This window comes from Balaenoptera borealis, assembly GCF_965194805.1.
Source record: "Balaenoptera borealis genome assembly, chromosome: 3".
Classification (NCBI taxonomy): domain Eukaryota; kingdom Metazoa; phylum Chordata; class Mammalia; order Artiodactyla; family Balaenopteridae; genus Balaenoptera; species Balaenoptera borealis.
The window spans coordinates 179,179,542-179,204,142 of record NC_138866.1 but is presented as its reverse complement, the minus strand read 5'-3'; the positions used below and the strand labels follow the sequence as shown (position 1 = coordinate 179,204,142).

Here is a 24,601-nt window from a genome sequence, read left to right as displayed (position 1 = left end):
TAGAAAAGAAGTACAAAGCAAGTGCTCTGGGGAGTATTGTCTGGACAACATTCATCAGTACTGGAGGGGCTGGGAGGGCTTCCTGGAGGAGGTGACATTTAGGCAATGCTGCAGAACATTAAGAGGATTTTAGCAAGGAGGCATTCGGGTGGCATGAGCAATGAGCAATGTTTTGGGGTTTGTAAGAACTCTTTAGAGGCTCTTGCATGGATTGCATGGCAGGTCTGTAGTAGGAAATACTGACGCGTGGGCTGGCCCCAAAGGATGAGACCTGTATTAGGATGATAATTAAATGGGCAGTGTGCGTATAGGCTGAATGCTGGGGACTGGAGGCTAGGATGAGTTAGGAAAGAAAAGCGAATTTTCCTTGTTCTTCAGGGATTTTGAGAGCAGGCGTACGTTTCAGGGGAAAGGAATCCGGGATGAGCATTCTCTTTTTTTCCCCTCTGACTTACAGAAGTGTTAAAACGATAGCTGTGTAAGGTACTTTTCCCAATCACAGTTTGAAAACACAATTGGAAAGTCTTAAATGTTGACTGAACAGAGCATGACTTGAATACTCATTGACCTCTCAAACGTGTTACTTATTGATGGGAAAAATTAAATCAAAATACTTAGAACAGTTAGAAAGTTCACAGTAATTGAACTCTCAAACCCCACAATGATGACCACTATGAAAATCACATGGTATGAATGTGTCTTCATAAAACTCTTAACTGCATTGAAGCCCCAGCTTTCTATATTGCTGGTTTCATTACTTTCAAGAGATTATGGAATATCAAAAGTGTGATCTACAATAATAATGTCATATGTTTCTCTGAAGAGCTCACTCAGGATGCTCTCTACACTTTAATTAAATCTCCTAATGTCCTGGTGAAATAAGCAAGGGACCAGTGAATGTGAGTCACCGAAAAGTACCCAACTAGAAGACTGGACCATAGGACATACTTTTAGATGAAATCTGCTATTACTATTATTGTTCCCATTTCACCAATGAGGAAATGGGGTTTATTCAGACAAGGATGATGAGCTATCTTCCCTTTTCACTGAAGGCAGAATACACTGTCCTAGGCTCTGTAAGCATCCCTTGGGAGGCCTTTAAAAATAGTATAAGATCTCTGAGGTTTCTCCTTTGAGATTCAACCAGTACTTTTTTTTTTCTTTTTTATTTATTTATTTATGTATTGGAGTAGATTTACAAATGTTGTGTTAGTTTCTGCTGTACAGCAAAGTGAGTTGGTTATACCTATACATGTATCCACTCTTTTTTAGATGCTTTTCCCATATAGTCAACCTGCGCTTATTAATGAACACCTAAAATGCGCACCAAAGAAAATAGACATCACCCTTTTCTTGCAAAAGAACACAGGATGAGAATCCCAGTGTATCATGATATGTAATCTCTTAGCTTTCATTGGCTGGTTTACCAGAAGCTTGGCCGAGTTGTCTCACAGCTGCCTTCCCTGTATCCGTGTCCTTCCCTCAGCAACAGAGAGATGAGTGGGTACCAGTCTTAAGGAGGTTGATTATGTTAAAGACACAGTACAAACAGCAAGAGCTAGGAAAAAAGAAGACTAGAAAACAGTAACTCCTGACTCTTGGTTCTATACCTAGGATAGTGTTATAGATTCTAAAGTGAGACTCTGAAAAAGAAACAGACATGCAGTTATCATACATGATCTAGTTTATAAACCAAATCCACTTCTTAGGAAGGAAATTAAAGGGCCCAAACCACTTTAACCAGACTATGGCACCACTGTCTCAATCTTGCCACCTCCTGACATCCTACAAAACACAGGCGTGGCTCCCAGGGAAACAGAGATCCCAGTTTGGGGGAAAAAAAATCAGAAAAAAAGATAGATGCTGTCTTGGTTTTAGGTAATAATTTCTTATCATTGAAGTCTGAAAAACAAATGGGGATACAAATAATGAAATTTTATGGCAATATTTGGTTGTAAGATGCTTATAATGGTCCAGACTATGCTTACAATTGTTTAGATTATCATAAAAATGAAAATACAAAATCAGACATTTTTGTTGAGAATTTGTGGCTCCTCAAGTTTGAGAAAAATTGCTTTAGAGATAATTTTTACTGATGGGTCTAGGAAAGAAGGCAAGGTAACAAATTTTGCCTCGTCCTAAGAGACTGTGGCACCTGACACAGAAACCTCTTTTGGGGAAAGACAGGTATTTGATGTACTAAAAATAAAGTAACAAACAGCTTATTTCTACTCCTGAAAACTGATTTCCTACAGAGGTACCAAGGGCAAGTCTGTAATAAATACATGTGTCACAGAGCAATAATCGCTCTCTCCCAGTCTTTGAGATGGCAGAAAAAAATGCTCTAAAGGAATTCTAAATTCTCAAGATAACAAGCCTCACAAAATTAGGAAAATTCCCTACAGCTAACTAACAAATTTTTAATTAACTAGTCCCTAGTCACATATATGTATTTAAATATAAAGGGAATGTAATGCTTATTTATTTTCCTCATAAAAATAAGGTACCCTAAAAGATTTAGAAAGGTTGTCTAGCATTATATTGTAATTTGATACTTCAGTCACTGCTATTACTTGCTTTGTAAGAATTCACAGAAAGTCGTATATTTGAAATACTATTCAACACACTATTTATCTATGTACTTGTACAATTATGAAAGCAGAAGTTTCCTTTCACTGTAGTTCTGACTGTACTTTAACAAGTATGGGTATACCAAAGCACTATAATTTTAATCTCTTCTTTGGATTAGATTTATATCTGCAACTTTAATAATTTCCATCAATTTCCTAAGTAAAAGAAACATTTTAACTCAAATTACAAGTCTGCTGGAACATGTCAAATTATTAGATACATCTAAATAAGGTATGGTTTTGAATTTAGATTAATGGTTTTGAAGCAGGTAAAAGAAATATTTTTATTAATATTAAATATTAAAATGCATAATATTTGTAATTAAAATATGAAAGTTTCAATTAATGTTAAATACTATTTGTTTGCAGTTTTTTTTTTTTAAGAAAATAAAGACCTACTGTATAGCACAGGGAACTCTACTCAATACTCTGTAATGGCCTATATGGGAAAAGAATCTAAAAAAGAGTGGATATATGTATATGTATAATTTTTTTTTGAATTTTATTTAATTTATTTTTTTATGCAGCAGGTACTTATTAGTCATCAATTTTATACACATCAGTGTATACATGTCAATCCCAATCTCCCAATTCATCACACCCACCACACCACCATCCCACCGCTTTCCCCCCTTGGTGTCCATACGTTTGTTCTCTACGTCTGTGTCTCAATTTCTGCCCTGCAAACCGGTTCATCTGTACCATTTTTCTAGGTTCCACATATATGCGTTTTGAGCTGGAAGGGACTACAGAGCTCACTTAATACAAAGACTTCATTTTTAGATGCAAAAACTGAATCCTTATTTTTTGAAGGCCAGATAACCTAGACCACAATGCAGTCTCCCAACTTGTTAGTCCAATGCTCACTTTATTTAACCATGTAGATATTTGCTATAAACACCACATTAAGTTATCCTGGTGTCCATTTATATGGGAACACTATTCAGAGGGAACATTACTCATTGGCCTAAGGAAGAAGCTACAATTATCCAGGACCAGAAAATCTAATCCCAACTCCACTGTAGACTGCATGGCATGAAGCAAGCCATTTAAGTGCACTCTGCTTCCCTGTTTCTAAATATTAAAAAAAGGACTGGAAAAAAACAAACAAACACTGGAGTAATTTAAATGTATCTACCTAAATTGGTTGTCACAAGAAGTGGTCATAAAAATAATGACAGAGCATACAGAATCTCTAAGTGTGAACTAAATACTTAATAACAAAAAACTCATCTTAATTATATTTAAACCAAAGAGTAATAAGCACTTCGAGTCAATATTAGGAGGGAGTGTATATTAGCTATTACATGTCCTTATGCCATCCGAACAAGCTAACGCAGGGGTTTATCTAACAAGTTCAGCAGCTCCTAAATTTTCCTAGTTTTCCATAATCTGTCTTTATGTTGACCTAAGCCATATAGTAATTATCAATCAAGAACAAACTAGCACTCTATGACTTATCAAATGAACTACTTGTTACTAAACAGACATAAGTATTAATGAAGCATTTGTAGTGTTGCTAACACTGTAGAACCATCCTGTAACATATGCAGAGCACAAACCCTGCCAAATACTATTCCCTAATAACAAAATATAGTTTCCTGGGTGACATGTAAAATCATCCAACTTGAGCTGACCTTTAAAAAACAAAAACTTATCAACTGGATTCTCTTGGATAAGAAATAGATCTTGCGGAGGGGACCTTCAAGATGGCGGAGGGGTAAGACGTGGAGATCACCTTCCTCCCCACAAATACATCAGAAATGCATCTACATGTGGAACAACTCCTACAGAACACTGACTGAAGGCTGGCAGAAGACCTCAGACTTCCCAAAAGGCAAGAAACTCCCCACGTACCTGGGTAGAGCAAAAGAAAAAAGAAAACACAGACAAAAGAATAGGGACGGGACCTGCACCAGTGGGAGGGAGCTGTGAAGGAGGAAAGGTTTCCACACACTAGGAGCCCCTTCGCGGGCAGAGACTGCGGGTGGCGGAGGGGGGAAGCTTCGGAGCCATGGAGGAGAGCGCAGCCACAGGGGTGTGGAGGGCAAAGCGGAGAGATTCCCGCACAGAGGCTCGGCGCCGAGCAGCACTCACCAGCCCGAGAGGCTTGTCTGCTCCCCCGCCGGGGCGGGCGGGGGCTGGGAGCTGAGGCTCGGGCTTCGGTCGGATCGAAGGGAGAGGACTGGGGTTGGCGGCGTGAACACAGCCTGAAGGGGTTAGTGCACCACAGCTAGCCGGGAGGGAGACCGGGAAAAAGTCTGGAGCTGCCTAAGAGGCAAAAAACCATTGTTTCAGGATGGGCGAGGAGAGGGGATTAAGAGCGCCGCCTAAACGAGCTGCAGAGACGGGCGCGAGCCGCGGCTATCAGCGTGGACCACAGAGATGGGCATGGGAGGCTAAGGCTGCTGCTGCCGCCACCAAGAAGCCTGTGTGCGAGCACAGGTCACTCTCCACACCTCCCCTCCCAGAAGCCGGTGCAGCCCGCCACTGCCAGGGTCCCGTGATCCAGGGACAACTTCCCCGGGAAAACGCACAGCGCGCCTCGGGCTGCTGCAACGTCACGCCAGCCTCTGCCGCCGCAGGCTCACCCCACATTCTATACCCCTCCCTCCCCCTGGCCTGAGTGAGCCAGAGCCCCTGAATCAGCTGCTCCTTTAACCCCGTCCTGTCTGAGCAAAGAACAGATGCCCTCATATGACCTACACGCAGAGACGGGGCCAAATCCAAAGCTGAACCCCGGGAGCTGTGCGAACAAAGAAGAGAAAGGGAAATCTCTCCCAGCAGCCTCAGGAGCAGAGGATTAAATCTCCACAATCAACTTGATGTGCCTGCATCTCTGGAATACCTGAATAGACAACGAATCATCCCAAAATTGAGGAGGTGGACTTTGGGAGCAACTGTAGACTTGGGGTTTTCTGTATGCGACTGATTTGTTTCTGATTTATATGTTTATCTTAGTTTCGTTTTTAGCTCTTGTTATCATTGGTGGATTTGTTTATTGGTTTGGTTGCTCCCTTTTTTAAAAAATTACTTCTTAATTTTTTTATTTTAACTATTTTATTTTATTTTTATTATTTATTTATTTATTATTATTTTTTCTTTCTTTCTTTTTTTCTCCCTTTTCTTCTGAGCCATGTGGCCATGTGGTTGACAGGGTCTTGGTGTTCTGGCCTGGTGTCAAGCCTGAGCCTCTGAGGTGGGAGAGCCAAGTTCAGGACACTGTACCACCAGAGACCTCCCAGCCCCCTGTAATATCAATCAGCGAGAGTTCTCCCAGAGATCCCCGTCTCAACACTAAGACCCAGTTCCACCCAGTGGCCAGCAAGCTCCAGTGCTGGAGGCCCCATGCCAAACAACTAGCAAGACAGGGACACAACGCCATCCATTAGCAGAGAGGCTGCCTAGAATCAGACTAAGTTCACAGACGGCCCAGAACACACCACTGGACGCAGCTCTGCCCACCAGAAAGACAAGATCCAGCCCCACCCACCAGAACACAGGCACCGGTCCCCTCCATCAGGAAGCCTACACAACCCACTGAACCAACCTTAGCCACTGGGAGCTGACACCAACAACAAAGGGAACTATGAACCTGCAGGCTGCGAAAAGGAGACCCCAAACACAGTAAGTTAAGCAAAATGGGAAGACAGAGAAATATGCAGCAGATGAAGGAGCAAAGTAAAAACCCACCAGACCAAACAAATGAGGAGGAAGTAGGCAGCCTAACTGAAAAAGAATTCAGAGTAATGATAGTAAAGATGATCCAAAATCTTGAAAATAGAATGGAGAAAATACAAGAAACGTTTAACAAGGACCTAGAAGAACTAAAGAGCAAACAAACAATGATGAACAACACAATGAATGAAATCAAAAATTCTCTAGAAGGAATCAATAGCAGAATAACTGAGGCAGAAGAATGGATAAGTGACCTGGAAGATAAAATAGTGGAAATTATTACCACAGAGCAGAATAAAGAAAAAAAAATGAAAAGAATTGAGGACAGTCTCAGAGACCTCTGGGACAACAATAGATGCACCAATATTCGAATTATAGGGGTCCCAGAAGAAGAAGAGAAAAAGAAAGGGTCTGAGAAAATATTTGAAGAGATTATAGTTAAAAACTTCCCTAATATGGGAAAGGAAATAGTCAATCAAGTCCAGGAAGCACAGAGAGTCCCATACAGGTTAAATCCAAGGAGAAACACGCCACGACACATATTAATCAAACTGTCAAAAATTAAATACAGGGGCTTCCCTGGTGGTGCAGTGGTTGAGAATCCACCTGCCAATGCAGGGGATGTAGGTTCCAGCCCTGGTCTGGGAAGATCCTACATGCTGTGGAGCAACTAGGCCCGTGCACCACAACTACTGAGCTCTCATGCCACAACTACTGAGCCTGCACTCTGGAGCCCGTGAGCCACAACTACTGAAGCCCACGCACCTAGAGCTCCTGCTCCGCAACAAGAGAAGCCACCGCAATGAGAAGCCTGCGCACCACAACAAAGAGTAGCCCCCGCTCACTGTAACTAGAGAAAGCCCGTGCGCAGCAGCAAAGACCCAACACAGCCAAAAATAAATGAATAAATTTAAAAATACTATTAAAAAAATTACATACAAAGAAAAAATATTAAAAGCAGCAAGGGAAAAACAACAAATAACATACAAGGGAATCCCCATAAGGTTAACAGCTGATCTTTCAGCAGAAATTCTGCAAGCCAGAGGGAGTGGCAGGACATATTTAAAGTGATGAAAGGGAAAAACCTACAACCAAGATTACTCTACCCAGCAAGGATCTCGTTCAGATTTGACAGAGAAATTAAAACCTTTACAGACAAGCAAAAGCTAAGAGAATTCAGCACCACCAAACCAGCTTTACAACAAATGCTAAAGGAACTTCTCTAGGCAGGAAACACAAGAGAAGGAAAAGACCTACAATAACAAATGCAAAACAAGAAAATGGTAATAGAAACATACATATCAATAATTACCTTACATGTAAATGGATTAAATGCTCCAACCAAAAGACATATAGACTGGCTGAATGGATACAAAAATAAGAACCATATATATACTGTCTACAAGCAACTCACTTCAGACCTAGGGACACACACAGACTGAAAGTGAGGGGATGGAAAAAGATATTCCATGCAAATGGAAATCAAAAGAAAGCTGAAGTAGCAAATCTCATATGAGACAAAATTAGACTTTAAAATAAAGACTATCACAAGAGACAAAGAAGGACACTACATAATGATCAAGGGATCAATCCAAGAAGAAGATATAACAATTGTAAATATCTATGCACCCAACATAGGAGCACCTCAGTACATAAGGCAAATGCTAACAGCCATAAAAGGGGAAATCGACAGTAACATAATCATAGTAGGGGACTTTAACACCCCACTTTCACCAATGCACGGATCATCCAAAATGAGAATAAATAAGGAAACACAAGCTTTAAAAGATATATTAAACAAGATGGACTCAATTGATATTTATAGGACATTCAATCCAAAAAAAAACAGAATAAACTTTCTTCTCAAGTGCTCATGGAACATTCTCCAGGATAGATCATATCTTGGGTCACAAATCAAGCCTTGGTAAATTTAAGAAAATTGAAATCATATCAAGTATCTTTTCCGACCACAACACTGTAAGACTAGATATCAATTACAGGGAAAAAACTGTAAAAAATACAAACATGTGGAGGCTAAACAATACACTACTAAATAACCAAGAGATCACTGAAGAAATCAAAGAGGAAATCAAAAAATACCTAGAAACAAATGACAATGAAAACACGACGACCCAAAACCTATGGGATGCAGCAAAAGCAGTTCTAAGAGGGAAGTTTACAGCAGTACAATCCTACCTCAAGAAACAAGAAAAATCTCAAATAAACAACCTAAGCTTACACCTGAAGCAATTAGAGAAAGAAGAACAAAAAACCCCAAAGTTAGCAGAAGGAAAGAAATCATAAAGATCAGATCAGAAATAAATGAAAAAGAATGAAGGAAACAATAGCAAAGATCAGTAAAACTAAAAGCTGTTTAAAAATAAAACTAAAAGATGTTAAAAAAAAAAAAGAAATAGATCTTGCAACTTGGAGGGAGGGGGAGAATTAATAAGTAGCTTTTACTTATTACTGTATAATATAGTACTTATTACTGTATAATACAAAGGTTTAATGGAAAAAAATGTATACCCTATGCATAGGAAATAGTCTGAAAAAAAGAAAATACCCAGGGATGCTAATAGAGGCCATTTCGAGGGGTAGAATTTCTTTTTAGTTGTTTTTTCTTTTTCTCCTCTGTGCTTATCTGTTTTGTTGGATTTTGAACATAGATAATTTTGTCATATATTTTAAAACATTACTTTTAATGGAAGAAAAATTGCTTTAGTCTCTTGTTTTGAGGGAGGTAATATACTATCATGCGCACTTCAAAAATGAAACAAGAAGGCTTAAAATGCTAAGTGATGGCAGTGATAGAAATGGGAGTTGGGTCCAGGGTTCTTGTGTCCTGATGCAGTTTTTGGTTACTTTAGGGGACCAGCAGAGGGGGAGAAAGTCTGGGGAGGCCACTTTGAGGTGAGCTTTCACCCCAAGTAAGTACCAAAGGGCAGAGTTGTAAATGGTTCTAACCATTCCTAAGCATGCCTTCTTTCCCACCATTTTCATTTCTGGATTGTATGTCTCTGTCTTAAATTTAAACAAGCATTGCTTTCAGTGTTTAATTACAAATTAATGGAAACACTACTTGCATTCAAATTAGCTTTTAGTTTTCACATCATTAATGTGCATCCAAGTTATTGTGTCATTATAATCTCACGTTATAATGGCTTCATAATGCAAGTCCCTGCAGAGTTGCATTAGTAGTTTCCTATGGTAATCACCCATCACTAGGATATCATAATCACATACTCACAGTCCCCACATGCTTCCACTGCAATCATTTTGACATTGTAAGAGCATTCTAATAGTATTAGCATAGATTCTCCAGAGAAATCATCTCATTGTCACTGCATTACCATATAAGATTAATTGTGATGGAACCATGTTGTTGTAATATGAAAGCTTAAAAAATATTTTTTAAAAAAAGTCATGCTCAGCGATAAAACATTTCACTTCTCAAAAGGTCAGCGCATCGTGCAGTAGCGTTTGCCTTGCGACTCTTCATTGAAGAGACGTCCTCTCACAAGATGTAAGGTTTTTCTTGTGGTTTGTTTTTCTTTTTGTTTGTTTAGGACTCATACAACAGTAATAAAGGAGGTCAGTTCCCTCTCTGTGGTGTAGAAAGGAAAAGCAGACGTGGTCCCTGTCTTTAAGGAGTTTATAATTTAGTCAGGTTTACGACAAATTATATGCAACATGTAGGTAAAACGCAATTAATACTCTTATGCTAAATTTTGAAGTAGCTGGCGTTACACAGCTGTGACAGCAAGCAGACAAGGTGCTCCTGAAAAGAAAATGTTTGCCAGTTAATAAAGGGCCAAACAAAGACTGTATGGCAGGAATGGAGTCCGGATTATCAGCATTCATGAGAGTCTGCCTGGCATCTTTGTAGTCACTAACTCTGGGAAGAAGGAAGGCCACCAAAGACCCTAGTAGGGGACACAGCCAGAGTCCCACACAGGGATGAAGCAAAAAGAGGTTGTGGGCAGGAAACCTCTCCTCTGCTCGGATCTGAGCAGAGCACGGAAGCTACACCTTGTTCTTTATCGCTGAGAGAGGAATGAGGGGAGACGCTCTCTCCAAGCATCAGATCAAGGCTCAGAAGAGCACCGCCCAGCCCCCGACACTCTCCTTGGTTTGAAGCCGTGGTGTAAAGTGAGTATGTTGTGTCAGTGACAAATGGCACGTGCTGCAGAGCCTGGCCAGGCAGTGTGACCACTGGAGAGCCCTCTAATCCTCTGATACTCTCTGGAGACACCGCAGGAGCATTGCAGACGGATTATCCTCTCTCTCAAGGAAGCCTCCTCTCTGCTCAGTGTTAAGTGAGAACCGCGTCACGGCCAGCATTTAGCACCGTGACTGGCCCGTGGCGGGCGTTCTAGAAACGTTTATGGATGAGGAGTCAATTAACGTGGCTGGAGAGGAGGCACAGGCTTCAGAGCTGCTGTAGGTCTGAAGCCGCAGGGAGCAGATTTGGAATATGGACTCTCCGGTAGCATTAACAGCAGAGGAATTACCAACTGGCAAAGGTCTCTTGTATGATTAAGACTTTGCCTGCCTTCTTGGTGATGGCAAATCACAGCATTCAGCGGGGAATGGTCACTAATTTTCCCTTTCTCGAATTATGTGTGCCTGGGAGATCTCAGAACTACGCCGTGGCTCAGTTTCCAAAAAGAACTGATAACACTTTTTTAATTGGAACACAGTGCGGATACAGATGTGCTTTCTAAGTGCCCAAAGGTGCTTTTACTGACAAGCTGTGGAGCAATAGAAACTTATTACATAAACAAAATTAGCTGTCCCTCCTTTAGAAGTGATTTTTAATTTCATAAGTAAATTCTATGGCCCTTGCTACCCTAGTCTTCCGTGAATTCTTGCTTGGGCATCACATGAAACTAAACTCTCACTTCTTGGCCCTATTCTTCACAGTAACTCATTTCATACATTTTTCATTATGAAGTCATATCAAAACTTTTATTACATCTGATGATCAGTTTTCTATTATTTTGTTGTTATTAGACATAGATTAAAAATCAAGAACTCAGGGAGGTTTGAATCCAAGAGCACTAACCGTAAGAACAGAAGTTTTATTTATTATGGAAAATGTACCTTGACGCTGCTTAAAAAAATATCAGTTTCCCTCTCTTGTTCAAAAGTACTGAAGGCAACAGATATCATTCCTGATAATATGCAATAGGTTAATCTTTTATTTGATACAAACAAAAGTTAGAAGCTATATATCACTTATATGTGGAATCTAAAATATGACAAAAATGAACATTTCTACAAAGCAGAAACAGACTCACAGACATAGAGAACGGACTTGTGGTTGCCAAGGAGGAAGTGGTGCGGCGGGGGGAAGGATTGGGAGTTTGGGATTAGCAGATGCAAACTAGTATCTATAGGATGGATAAACAGCAAGGTCCTACGGTACAGCACAGGGAACTGTATTCAATATCCTGGGATACACCATCATGGAAAAGAATATGAAAAAGAATGTATCTATCTGTATAACTGAGTCACTTTGCTGTACAGCAGAAATTAACACGACGTTGTAAATCAGCTAGACTTCAATTAAAAAAAAAAGCTAGAAGCTATAAAATACCTTAAGTGCCACCAAAAATTAATGTTAAGTTACTGTGTTTTAAAAATGGAAGAATGCACACAGATGGGACAACATCCTACTTTATGAAAATATCACTATTTCCCCAAAAGGAGGAAAAGCTACAAGTTTACCAACTACTTAACCTTTACCAAAAAAAAGTTGATATGCTCAGAGTGTGTCTTTCGGTAAATCACTTAGTCTGTGGGCCTGTTTTCTCATTAATAAAACAAAGGAATTAATAAGCAAGGTGATTTCTAACGTTCTTTCCAGATACAGCTTCTCTGATTCTGTGGGAAGAGGTGTCAAATGACCTCTAAACCGATTTTGCAGCCACTCCCCAGGAGTTTAGACGTTAAACAAATGGGGGTATACGCATAGTAGAAAATCAGGCACAACATTGCTATACAAGGAATGTAAAAACTATTGATATCTTTCTAATTCTATTCTGATCTCCCATCAAGGTAAACCATCCTTAACAAACCACATTACAGTATTTACTATCTTTTTAAAATATTTATTTATTTATTTATTTGGCTGCGGCCGGGTCTTAGTTGCAGCACGCAGGATCTTTTGTTGCGGCATGCAGACTCCTAGTTGCGGCGTGCATGTGGGATCTAGTTCCCTGAACAGGGGTCGAACCCCGGCCTCCTGCATTGGGAGCGTGGAGTCTTAACCACTGGACCAGCAGGGAAGTCCCTTACAGTATTTACTATTAACTTCAAATTATTACTAGCAGATGAATGAAAAATATTTCACTACCCGGATTACTACTTTTCTATGATCACCCTTTATACTGCTTATGACTAAAAGTAAACTAGAGGCACTAGTATAAAATAATGGTGGTGATTAGCCCTCAAATACATGATGCTGATTGTCTAAGCAACTGAGAACTCTTGGCTGTTTCCTAAATAACAGCTGAAATGATCCAGTACCTATGTACACGTGTACTTAGATACAGACACATACATATGTATATACATTTTCTAGTGTTTTCACAGTTCCTAATCATCACAGTACAAGTACAGAAACTATTCTGAAAATGACTCTGTGCCAGCTTTACAACCAAGAACTATTTTATTTTTTTAGTGGGCAGTGAGATAAGTAGAAAAAGTCAATCTGCTTTTTTTTTGTCAGTGTTTTCAGAAGGTGTGATAATATAGTCCACTGGTGTTCACACTGATTTTAGGTGATATATGGGCATTTAAAAATGTTTTAAACAAGTATTTATTTATTTGAACGTGTCTTAGAAAAAAAGTAATAAACATTGCAAGCCTGTGATTTCATGGATATTTTTGCTTAAGATGAGGCTGAAGGAAAACAGTGGGTTGGTTTAAAAAAAAATGTTAAGTAATTAGTAGTGAAGGTAGTACATAGGCATAGCAAACACTCTTAAAGGTGATGCGAGAATGAATCAAATTGGACAAATTTGAGGAATACTAATGAATGATAAATTTATTCATTCACTCTGATGACTATTACACTGAGTTTATGAAAACTAAAAGGCATTTAACATCTCTGCAATGTCTTGTAACAATTTATTTTTTCTGGCCTGTTAAGGAACTAACTCCTGTTCTGGGGATAACATCCCCCAACTCATCAGAAATATAATCTTGACTTCTAATTAGGCAAAGAAAGCTATTATCCAATTTTAACTCTCAGACCTTTTTACTGACCCTGTAATTGTTGACATTATTTTAAAGGATGTTGATTTAAAAATATAAATATGATATTATATGGTGTAAAAGAATATGGATTGAGACAGTGTGGTCAGACATAGTACAACTACTCAGTAAGCTTTCAAATTTTTATAGAATAAAACTCTAAAGTTTAATACATCTTTCTTTTTAGAGAAACAAAATATAAATAAACTCTCCTTTAGTGCCAATGTTGTAAAATCATCACATTATATAGGAATAACTAATGAAAACTTATTTTAGCCAAGGTATTACTAACACAAAAATAAAAATAAATAAGTGGAAACAGGTTCACAAAAAAACACAGTATCCCTACATAATGCATTATGAAAACTCCACATTAAAAAAAAAATCTTTTGCAGTTCTGATTTGGTCTATCAGAAAGCAAAGGAATTTAGAAACTAATGGGTTTTGACCTCACTGTAGCAAGAATAAGTAATAGCAAAGGCCCATGAAGTATCCCTAATGCTAGAAACTGTATATATTCTTTTACATATCTTACATCTAACAACCAAATGACATTCAATAGACAAGAATATATAGAACTATGTAGAATCTTCACAGAGACCATTTTAAACTTGCATCTCTTAGCCTGAAATATTTTAATTTATCTACCAAAATACCCTGATAGACAAAAAGTGAAAAGGCAATGCCTGGGAGGAATGAAGAAAGTCAAAAAGGAGCACTGCAACTGGATTTGCTAGAACCTTCTCTCTCCCTGGACACCTAACAGGTCAAATATAGCTGTAAGGTCAAAGTCTCAGTCTTATTTAAAACAGCAAAATCTTTGCTACTTATGCACTCAGCTGCTCCCAAATATTTAGTTCCACAGGAGAAAGAGGAACCCTTGGAATTTGTTCTTTTCTGGATGATAAGGGGGCAAGTTCAAAGCAACACAGAAGCAAAGAGGAATCAATGTAAGGCCTTAGATTTGCTTTGGAAGCCAGTGGCCTCTTCTGGAATTCCTGTGTTAAATGGATTTGTGCAGTGGCAAATGGAAAGTCTCTAAAGTTAAAGACTGGGGACTTCCCTGGTGGCACAGTGGTTAAGAATCTGCCTGCCGATGCAAGGGACACGGGTTCGAGCCCCGGTACAGGAAGATCCTACATGCCATGGAGCAACTAAGCCCATACGCCACAACTACTGAACCTGTGCTCTAGAGCCCGCAAGCCACAACTACTGAAGCCCACTCACCTAGAGCCCGTGCTCCACAACAAGAGAAGCCACCGCAATGAGAAGCCCATGCACTGCAATGAAGAGTAGCCCCTGCTCGGCACAACTAGAGAAAGCCCACACCCAGCAATGAAGACCCAACACAGCCAAAAATAAATAAATAAAATAAATAAATAAATAAAGACTGAACTTGGAGAAACCGCAGCCTGGGAAACTCTATAACTCGCAGAAAAGCACTGACTCATGAAATGATAGACGTGCCACAGACCAGAGAGCAATAAATAAAATCGTGTCAAATAACCTAGGTTAAAACTAGCAAAGACACCCTTGTAGCCTTTCCCGGAGAAAGGTTTCAACAATACTTTTCTGTGGAGTGACTGGGAGTGAAAAACCACATCCTACTTACATGTGAATTCTCTTACATATGCATGCAAATTTATTTGCTTATTATTCAAATTTCATCTGTCCCTGAAAATTTGATGGTATCAAATTTTGCATCACAGAAGTATATATATAATTATATATATAAAGAAGAAATGAATTTTATATATATTTATATGATTATATTACATAATTATATTTGTCTATATATATATAATTCAGTTCTTTTTGTAAAAATCAATTCTTTTATTTAAATTTTTTAATATGGACATTTAAAAAATGTTCACAAATGTCGAGAGTAGTATAGTGAACCCCTGTGTATCCATCACCCGGCTTCCACAATAATTCCAACTAAAAACAGTTTTTGAAGGGAAAAATGTTTCGCAGCTCATTCCAAGCCATCAGCCAATTATCCCATATATTATGAACATACTCTTATAAACCCATGTAACAATCCTCTAAGGATTTCTGGCTCTCAGTTTACTGCAAAAGACATTTTAAAAAATAATTTAAAAAAAAGGCTACTTCAGACTGTACTTCAAAGCTACAGTAAGCAAGACAGTATGTACTGGCACAAAAACAGAAATATAGATCAATGGAACAGGATAGAAAGCCCAGAGATAAACCCATGGACACATGGTCACCTTATCTTTGATAAAGGAGGCAAGAGTATACAATGGAGAAAAGACAGCCTCTTCAATAAGTGGTGCTAGGAAAACTGGACAGCTACATGTAAAAGAATGAAATTAGAACACTCCCTAATGCCATATACAAAAATAAACTCAAAATGGATTAGAGACCTAAATGTAAGGCCAGACACTATAAAACTCTTAGAGGAAAACATAGGCAGAACACTCTATGACATAAATCACAGCAAGATCCTTTTTGACCCACCTCCTAGAGAAATGGAAATAAAAACAAAAATAAACAAATGGGACCTAATGAAACTTAAAAGCTTTTGCACAGCAAAGGAAACCATAAACAAGATGAAAAGACAGCCCTCAGAATGGGAGAAAATATTTGCAAATGAAGCAACTGACAAAGGATTAATCTCCAAAATATACAAGCAGCTCATGCAGAAGGGTAAGCTGTGACAAAGTGAGAGAGTGGCGTGGACATATATACACTAGCAAACGTAAAATAGATAGCTAGTGGGAAGCAGCCGCATAGCACAGGGAGATCAGCTCGGTGGTTTGTGACCACCTAGAGGGGTGGGATAGGGAGGGGTGGGAGCGAGGGAGATGCAAGAGGGAAGAGATACAGGAACATATGTATATGTATAACTGGTTCACTTTGTTATAAAGCAGAAACTAACACACCATTGTAAAGCAATTATACTCCAATAAAGATGTTAAAAAAAAAAAACAAACAAACAACCCAATCCAAAACTGGGCAGAAGACATAAATAGACATTTCTCCAAAGAAGATATACAGATTGCCAACAAACACATGAAAGGATACTCAACATCACTAATCATTAGAGAAATGCAAATCAAAACTATAATGAGGTATCACCTCACACCAGTCAGAATGGCCATCATCAAAAAATCTACATACAACAAATGCTGGAGAGGGTGTGGAGAAAAGGGAACCCTCTTGCACTGTTGGTGGGAATGGAAATTGATACAGCCACTATGGAGAACAATATGGAGGTTCCTTAGAAAACTAAAAATAGAACTACCATACGACCCAGCAATCCCACTACTGGGCATATACCCTGAGAAAACCATAATTCAAAAAGAGTCATGTACCACAATGTTCATTGCAGCTCTATTTACAATAGCCAGGACATGGAAGCAACCCAAGTGTCCATCGACAGATGAATGGATAAAGAAGATGTGGCACATTTATACAATGGAATATTATTCAGCCATGAAAATAAACAAAATTGAGTTATTTGTATTGAGGTGGATATGGGAAGCAGCTGCATAGCACAGGGAGATCAGCTCGGTGCTTTGTGACCGCCTAGAGAGGTGGGATAGGGAGGGGGGGAGGGAGACTCAAGAGGGAGGAGATATGGGGATATATGTATGCATATAGCTGATTCACTTTGTTATACAGCAGAAACTAACACATTATTGTAAAGCAACTATATTCCAATAAAGATGTTAAAAAAAAAAAAGACTACGATTCTATTCCAAAGCTGAATATTGTAAAGTTTTCCAGAATCAATTCTAGTCTGCATGATAGATGTGGGCAGGTCCCACTGAGGTCTTTGAGGCTTTCACATTCCTGATATTTCTTCAGATTTAAGAGCTTATCTGTCTTCCTCTTGGGCTCATCATCTTTCTTCAGAGACTCTTTGGCTTTCATAGACATTTTCAGTTGATAATATGGAGGCAGGAATTCAGAACACGTCGAACAGCGGGAGCACAAGATATCACCCTCTCGGGAGAAGATGTGCGATAGGACCAGAGTGTATTTTATATCCTGTTGCCCTTTTTGATGGCATAAGTATGCACACTAGTCATGGCACTTTTTTGATTCAGAGAGGATATTTTAGGTAAGAAACATTTGTGAGTTATCATCACAAATATTTGGATGATATAGTTCAGACAGCAAGATATACTTGCTTACGTGCATTTTATGGTTAACAGCTTAATAAACCATATATTTGGGTTGGCCAAAAAGTTCGTTTGGGCTTGTCAATAACATAGCAAAACCCAAATGAACTTTTTGGCCAACCCAATTGAATTCATTTAATAATGTTGCTTTGATTTTAATCTAATTAGTTCAATCTTATAAGTCATAAGCATAAAGCTCTCCTCCAAGTAATGTTAAGAAGAAGTTCCTGAACTGAGTAGACCTTCCAAAAGATTTGTAGTTATCACTTGATTGCTCAAATTTGATTAAAAAAAAAAAACCTCCCAAAATGATAGTTTCTAGAGGCCATTATTATTGTAGGCTAGTATGATGGGCTGAATTGTACCCCCTCCAAACATTCTTATGTTGATGTCCTAACCCTCAGTATCTCAGAATGTGACAGTATTTGGAGATAGGGTCTTTAAAGAGATAATTATATTAAAATGGGTTTGTTAGGGTAGGTCCTAATCTAACATGACTATTTTGTGTAGTTATAAGAAAAGGTTAGGACACAGAGAGAAGACCACATGAGGATACAGGGAGAAGGAGGTCAGCAGCAAGCCAAAAAGAGAGGCTTCAAAAGAAACCAAATCTACCAACACCTTGATCTTGGACTTCTAGCCTCCAGAATGATGAAAAAAATCAGTTTCTGTTGTTTAAGTCACCCAGCCTGTGATATTTCGTTATGCAGCCCTAGCAAACTAATACAGTCAGTAATAAAGGTTGTGTAGTCCAAGCCACGGAAGTGGCCTTTAATTAAACCAGGGGGCTCTGGGTCTATAAAGTGAGTAGAAAATCTGTCGAAGGGTCTGGCTGGGCATATGCAATATAATCTAATCCTTTTTGACAAATGTTGATGCCAATGAGGTGACAGCTCAGTGTATGGACTCAGAGTAAATAAATCATTATTGCAGTGATTTGTCAGGGCTTAATAGGAAAGCTTGCTGAAAAGGTAGCAGATACCACACACAACAGATGTGGCAGCTGTATGATGTGAAATACCCCTGAACTGGGGAATCCACTTCATATTTCCTCCAAACTTTTATTAGAGTCCAAGACTAATGACATCTAATTTTTCAGAGACATAAGGAATGTAGTACACAAGACCCAGAAATGTGACAGTATAAACCTGATAACTTTGAGAGTGTATGAAAATACTTTAAATATTTCAAAAATCAATAATATACAGTTTTGAAAATAGTAAGCAATATTAAGAAACACACCTTTGTTGGTACACAATAATACTAAGGATTTTGTGGTTGTGGTGGACTTTCAATTATACAACAGAGCATTAAATTCATAATATTTACCAATAGTCTCTTCAAAGTGCTTTTCAAACACTAAATAATTACCCAATTAAGCCATTGCAAGATAAGCTATTATTACTCTGGATTTAGTGGAAAGGACTAATAATTATTATTTTAACAGTTTCCATGAAGAAAGACTCAATGTTTACTGAACACAACTGTGAGAATAGCTCAGCCTTTTAGTGACTAGGAACAGAAAAAAAAAAAGATTGATTAGCTAAGTGAATTCAGGGGAAGACAGAGATGATTAAGAACTAAGAACCATGACCTGTGAAAACAGAGAATTTAATATGCAAAGCAGAGACCAAAATTGGCAGAAAGCTACTTATGAAAACTGCCAACATTCAATGTTGTCGACAGACAATGGAGAGTCTTTGGTTGTGCCCTGAACAACATAATTCATCACACCCGAGCTCGGGGCAGTCATGTCCAAGCAATTTATCATCATCATATCACTCGTCTGAGTAAGAGAGGGGGAGAACTTTGATTGTAAACCTCTAGGGAGAGTGGATTTATAGCCAACAGCCCTAAGAATGCAGCATGGCTCTGCCCTAAGCAAAATGCTCCTGCTTCACTTCTGTTTAAGTCAGAGGAAAAGAGGGAACACATTGCTTCCAGGATGTGGAGAGCAACACCTAGGTCTGATCCTCTTAGATCCAAAATAAGAAAGCCAAGAAATCATATTTAAAGTACTCTTTGAAGCTGCTTTCAAAAAAAAATTAGATATTAGTCAATGGTAGGTTTGGATGATTCATTTCAAGTGTCCCTTGATGACAAAATAATTTCTGAAATGCATCCACTGATACAACTACATTTGGAAAGAATTGTGTGTCTTAACAATGAATCCATAAACTTTCCTTTATATTGGAAAACTTAGAAGGATGCTGAAAATTTTGTTTTATTTTTTAAATTTTATTTATTTTTGGCTGCATTGGGTCTTCATTGCTGTGCGCAGGCTTTCTCTAGTTGCGACGAGCAAGGGCTACTCTTTGTTGTGGTGCACAGGCTTCTCATTGTGGTGGCTTCTCTTGTTGCAGAGCACAGGCTCTAGTCATGCGGGCTTCAGTAGTTGTGGCACGTGGGCTCAGTAGTTGCGGCACGCGGGCTCAGTAGTTGTGGCTCGCGGGCTCTAGAGCGCAGGCTCAGTAGTTGTGGTGCACAAGCTTAGTTGCTCCACAGCATGTGGGATCTCCCGGGACCAGGGCTCGAGCCCGTGTCCCCTGCATTGGCAGGCAGATTCTTAACCACTGCACCACCAGGGAAGTTGGAAAATTTTAAATATAGGTAGATAGATAGGTAGACAGACAGACAGACAGACGGTGTTTTTTGAAATGAAAATGAGAGCCTTAATTCCTATCCCTTATGGACATTGAACCTTTAAGTACTTTACACTTTAATACTGGCTGCCCCTACAGAATATAATTAAACATCTAAATGCCATTTTTTCCACCTTTGATTAAAACCATGACGTTCTGGAGCATTCTGGAAACAAGTCCACACAGTAAGAGGGACAGTGGTCACAACGGCACACTTCTTATATCATCCTCCCTCTTTTAGGCCCCCAAGGAGACCAGTAATTCTTGGAGACGTGTGGCTCAGACCCTACCTGAGTGTCTTAGTCAGGATAGGCTAGGTTATGCTGCTTTAACAAACAAGTCCCCAAATCCTGGGGTCTAAACACAACAGAGGCTGATTTCTGGCTTACACTATATGTCTAACACAGAGTGATGGGGGCTCTTCTGATTGTCTTCATTCCATGACCCAGGCCAACAGAACACCACTATCTAGAAAATTGGTGGTCACCCTGGCAGAGGGAAAGAGAGTGGGGCACACCTCTCATTGGCTTTTAAAGCTTCCACCTGGAAGTGACACAGGTCACTCCACTTAAATTTCATTGACCAGAGAAAGTCACATGGCCATGCCTCATTGGAAGGGGACAGAGGTGGGAGCCAGATGACTAGGTGGGAGCAGATATTTTATTTTTCTTCTTCCTTTTTTTATTTAAGTGAGGGGGGGACGTCTATGAATGAGAAGGCTTTTTTAAATGAAACTTTTTTTTAGAAAAACATGAACCACTGAGTACAGAAGAACGAGGTCATGTTTGGCATATGAAAAACAACCATCTCAGGTTCTCCTATTAACAGTGAAGTTCATAGAGCAGAACACAGCTTAAGGACTTCTCTGCAATGTTACTGTGTGGTTCACTGGGGTATTTAAGACGTTTGAGAAGGATGAAAGATTCCTCAGATAGTAACACTTTAAAGCATATGGAAGCAAGAATGGATATTTTCCATTCTATTTTCAGTAGATCCTCCCATTCTCTGTAGTTCATTATTTTGTCTTCAGGCTTAATTCTGAGAGCAACCTCTGCAAGCCTTACATAGGGGTCTTCTACCTACTATAATCCCAGGGATCTCAGGGCCAAGCCCCAACTGAGAAGGCAGCAAGTACACTGGCATAGACTTTTGTTCAAGACTCTAAATGATCTGTTGTTCTTTGCTCCTGTCTGGGTCAAAATTCAACTATGCACACTGCAAATTGTCTTAAGTTAGTATTAGCATGTACAGAGCTCAGAGAAAACCCCTGGTGATTAGCTTTTACTAACTGTCAAAAAATATAGGCTTGGACCTTTCTATTATGATTTAAGATCAAGGAACGGAAATAAAACGTATTTTGCTATTCTATTCCAAAAATCTACATTGCATACATTTTAGTCACTTTTATAACAATAAAGCAACATCTAGTCTCCACGAATGACTACAGAATTTCACAAAGTAGCACTCTTGAGTTCTTTGTTCAAATTATCCTCTTTAAAATTAAGTTGCTATCTTGTTATCAACAGTCAGCAAGTTGTCTGATCGCTTTCTCTTTGCCCTGTGCACTGTTTCTTTTTGAGGGGGGGGATTGGTTATTTCTGGAATTACATCAGACCTTCAGGATAACTGCTGTACACCCCTACTGCCCATGTAAAATAAAATGTAACCGGCCAAGTCCTAAGTCTTAGGGCTCTTTTCTTACTGACGTTCATTCTATATGACAGTGAATGTGACGGTCCTTTAGGAAAGGAGTCAATGCTTGTCAGTTTCCTCCACTGGAGAGGTGATTTAAGGACGAATAGACTCGTGTGTCCACCCAAGGAGTTAGTTCTCTAAACGCACCCCCCGCCCCAGGTGTCAGTGCACCTGAGGTGTCTTCACAAATGTCACATCGTGGCTGTAAATACCATGATCATATCCGCACCCAAGTGTATTTGGAATATCTTTACGATAGAAGGACCATGACGGTAAAATCAAGGGGAAAGCTGAGGCCCAAGGCTTAGAGGTATGATTTCAAAGCTTATTAGAGGAGAACAAGCGTGGAGTAGATGCCCCCCCCCCCCCCCCGCCCCGCGTCATCCCAGCACAGCGGCCCAACGACGACCCCGGAGCATTTCTGTCGAGCAACCCTGAGCTCGAGCCACGCGGGGCCCTCGGGCCACGCTCCGCGCCGGACTCCGAGCCTCGGGCTTCAAGCCAGCCTTTGCAGGACTTTAAACTTCGGGGCAACCAGCCAGCTGCAAGCCCAGGCCAGCCTCCCAGGCCTCGCAGCCTCACGATCCCCGTCTTTGCAGCTCCCCCCGAGCGCCAGGAGAAAGGCAGCAACAAGCCAAAGCCTTAGGGACTGCTTTAAGACTCCTTCCCAGGGCGGACCTCCGCCGGGGTCCCTGCAGGAGTTAACGCGCCCAGCTCGGCAGCGACCCCATTCTTCCTACCGGGCCCACAGCTCCCGCGCCCGCTCCGGCTCCCGGGCGCCTTCCCTCCACTCGTTGCGCGCCGCCTTCTCCCCGGGGACCCTCCGCAGGAACTGGGCCTTTGACGTCCCCCCAGTCTCCGCCCACTTCACCTTTCGGTCTAGTGTTCTCCCCGCCCTCGGGCCCCAGGGCCGCATCCCAAGGGCCCCGGCCACGCCCCACCCCTTCCTTAGGCCGCGCCCGCCAGGCGCCAGTCGGATCCCTCTAGACTCGGCCACGCCCAGCAGGTTCCTGCCAGGCCCCGCCTTCGGCCCTAGGCCACGCCCAGCGGGCCCCAGCCCCTGCCGCTGCCTCTGCCCCCGCCACTGCCCCTGCCCCGCCCGCCTCCGGGCTGTCTGAGCTCCAGGCTCCGGCGGCCTGGCCCTACCCTTGAGCGGGCAGAAGGCGTGTAGCCTCAGGATCCGCTCAGCGGCTGGGCTGAGAACCCACTTCCTGGGCGCAGGTCTGTTGTAGGCAGCCGCCAAATATCCTGGAAGGAGAGGTTTCTCTTCTCTTTCTAGTGCGGCTGAGTCAGAAGGACTAGGGGCTGGATCCCCCCAGGCAGAAAGGAAGCCGCTGCATTTTCCCCAGATCTCAGTTCTCCACGGAAAAGCCTGCAACGTGGAGGCTTTAGTAGCTATTTTAGTTTCCTTCGGGGATAACAAGTCAGAGGGTGTGCACTGGCAATTGGGTGGCACGAACAGGATTTACATAACCATCCTGAATACAGGCAACTCTCGGTTTATGCCTTTTTTTTTTCCCTCCCAGATGATTTTTTTTTAATTGTAGTAAAATACACATAACATTTACCATTTTATACATATTAAAGTGTACAGTTAGGTGGCATTTAGTAAATTCACAATGTTTGGCGTCAGTTTATTGCTTCATTGTTTCATATTCTTGGGCCTGAGGCTTCTCATCTTTAAAATTAGAGTCTCTACTATAAGCACTGGCCCCAGCACTTCATGAGACAAATAGCCTATTTGAATACCTGTGAGTCAGCCTAGGAAACACAGTGCTAGGAGCCGTTGCCGCAGGACAGAATTTAAGTGTTTAAGTGTATTTAATTAATTTTATCCTGAATTCTGAGAAAAAGAAGTTGAGTACTCAAAAGGGAAGAACCTCCAGGTGTCATTTGAAAGGAAGTCATTTAAGAAGAGTAATAAAAATAATAGAAGATGTTTCCTGAGGCCTCCTCTGCTGCTCTAGATACCTGCCTCTGTTATCTTAATTTTTAGAACAATCTATACGTGTTAGGATCAATTTCTCCTCTGATTACAGATAAGAAAACAGAGAAGTGCCTTGTGCAAGGCCGGGGTTAGAACCCAGTTTGGTGATGTCATAGCACCTGCCCTCCTAGCAGAGAGCAGGGAACTTCCATAGGATGCCAGGAAATACATTAATATATTTAAGTGAGAAAAAGAGGAGAAAAGGAAATAAGGGGTGGGGGGGTTGTTTTTGTTTTACAAGGAGGGTAAAAGTATGAGAAGTTGGTTGGTAAGGGATAGGCAGGGAGAAAATACTGGGAAAGCAGTGGTCCTTAAAGATGATGGCTGCTTTAATCCTAAGAACAGGGAAGGGGATAAAAATAGTTCCCAGGAGTAGTAGAGACAAGAATAAATGTACAGGTTAAGAACTCCAGGGGCATGAGTATTGGGACAGTTGAATATTCCTAAGAATGACTGGGGCTCATACTGAGATTGTATAATGAATAGATGGGTCAAGGGAAGCTTCTAAAGTGATTTCAGTGCTGCCTGCCACTTTGATTGCCTGTACGGCAACCC

The 24,601-nt window shown here is 40.5% G+C and overlaps 1 protein-coding gene across 1 annotated transcript in view; it reads right to left on the bottom strand.

Moving 5' to 3' along the window:
* PTER (phosphotriesterase related) overlaps positions 1-22,937 on the bottom strand; it is a 66,777-nt gene extending 43,840 nt beyond the window's left edge. Inside the window, exon 1 of the mRNA XM_082385716.1 lies at positions 22,800-22,937. The gene's annotated coding sequence lies outside the window, so the exon portion shown is untranslated. The remainder of the gene's footprint in view (positions 1-22,799) is intronic.
* Positions 22,938-24,601: the final 1,664 nt, after the last annotated feature.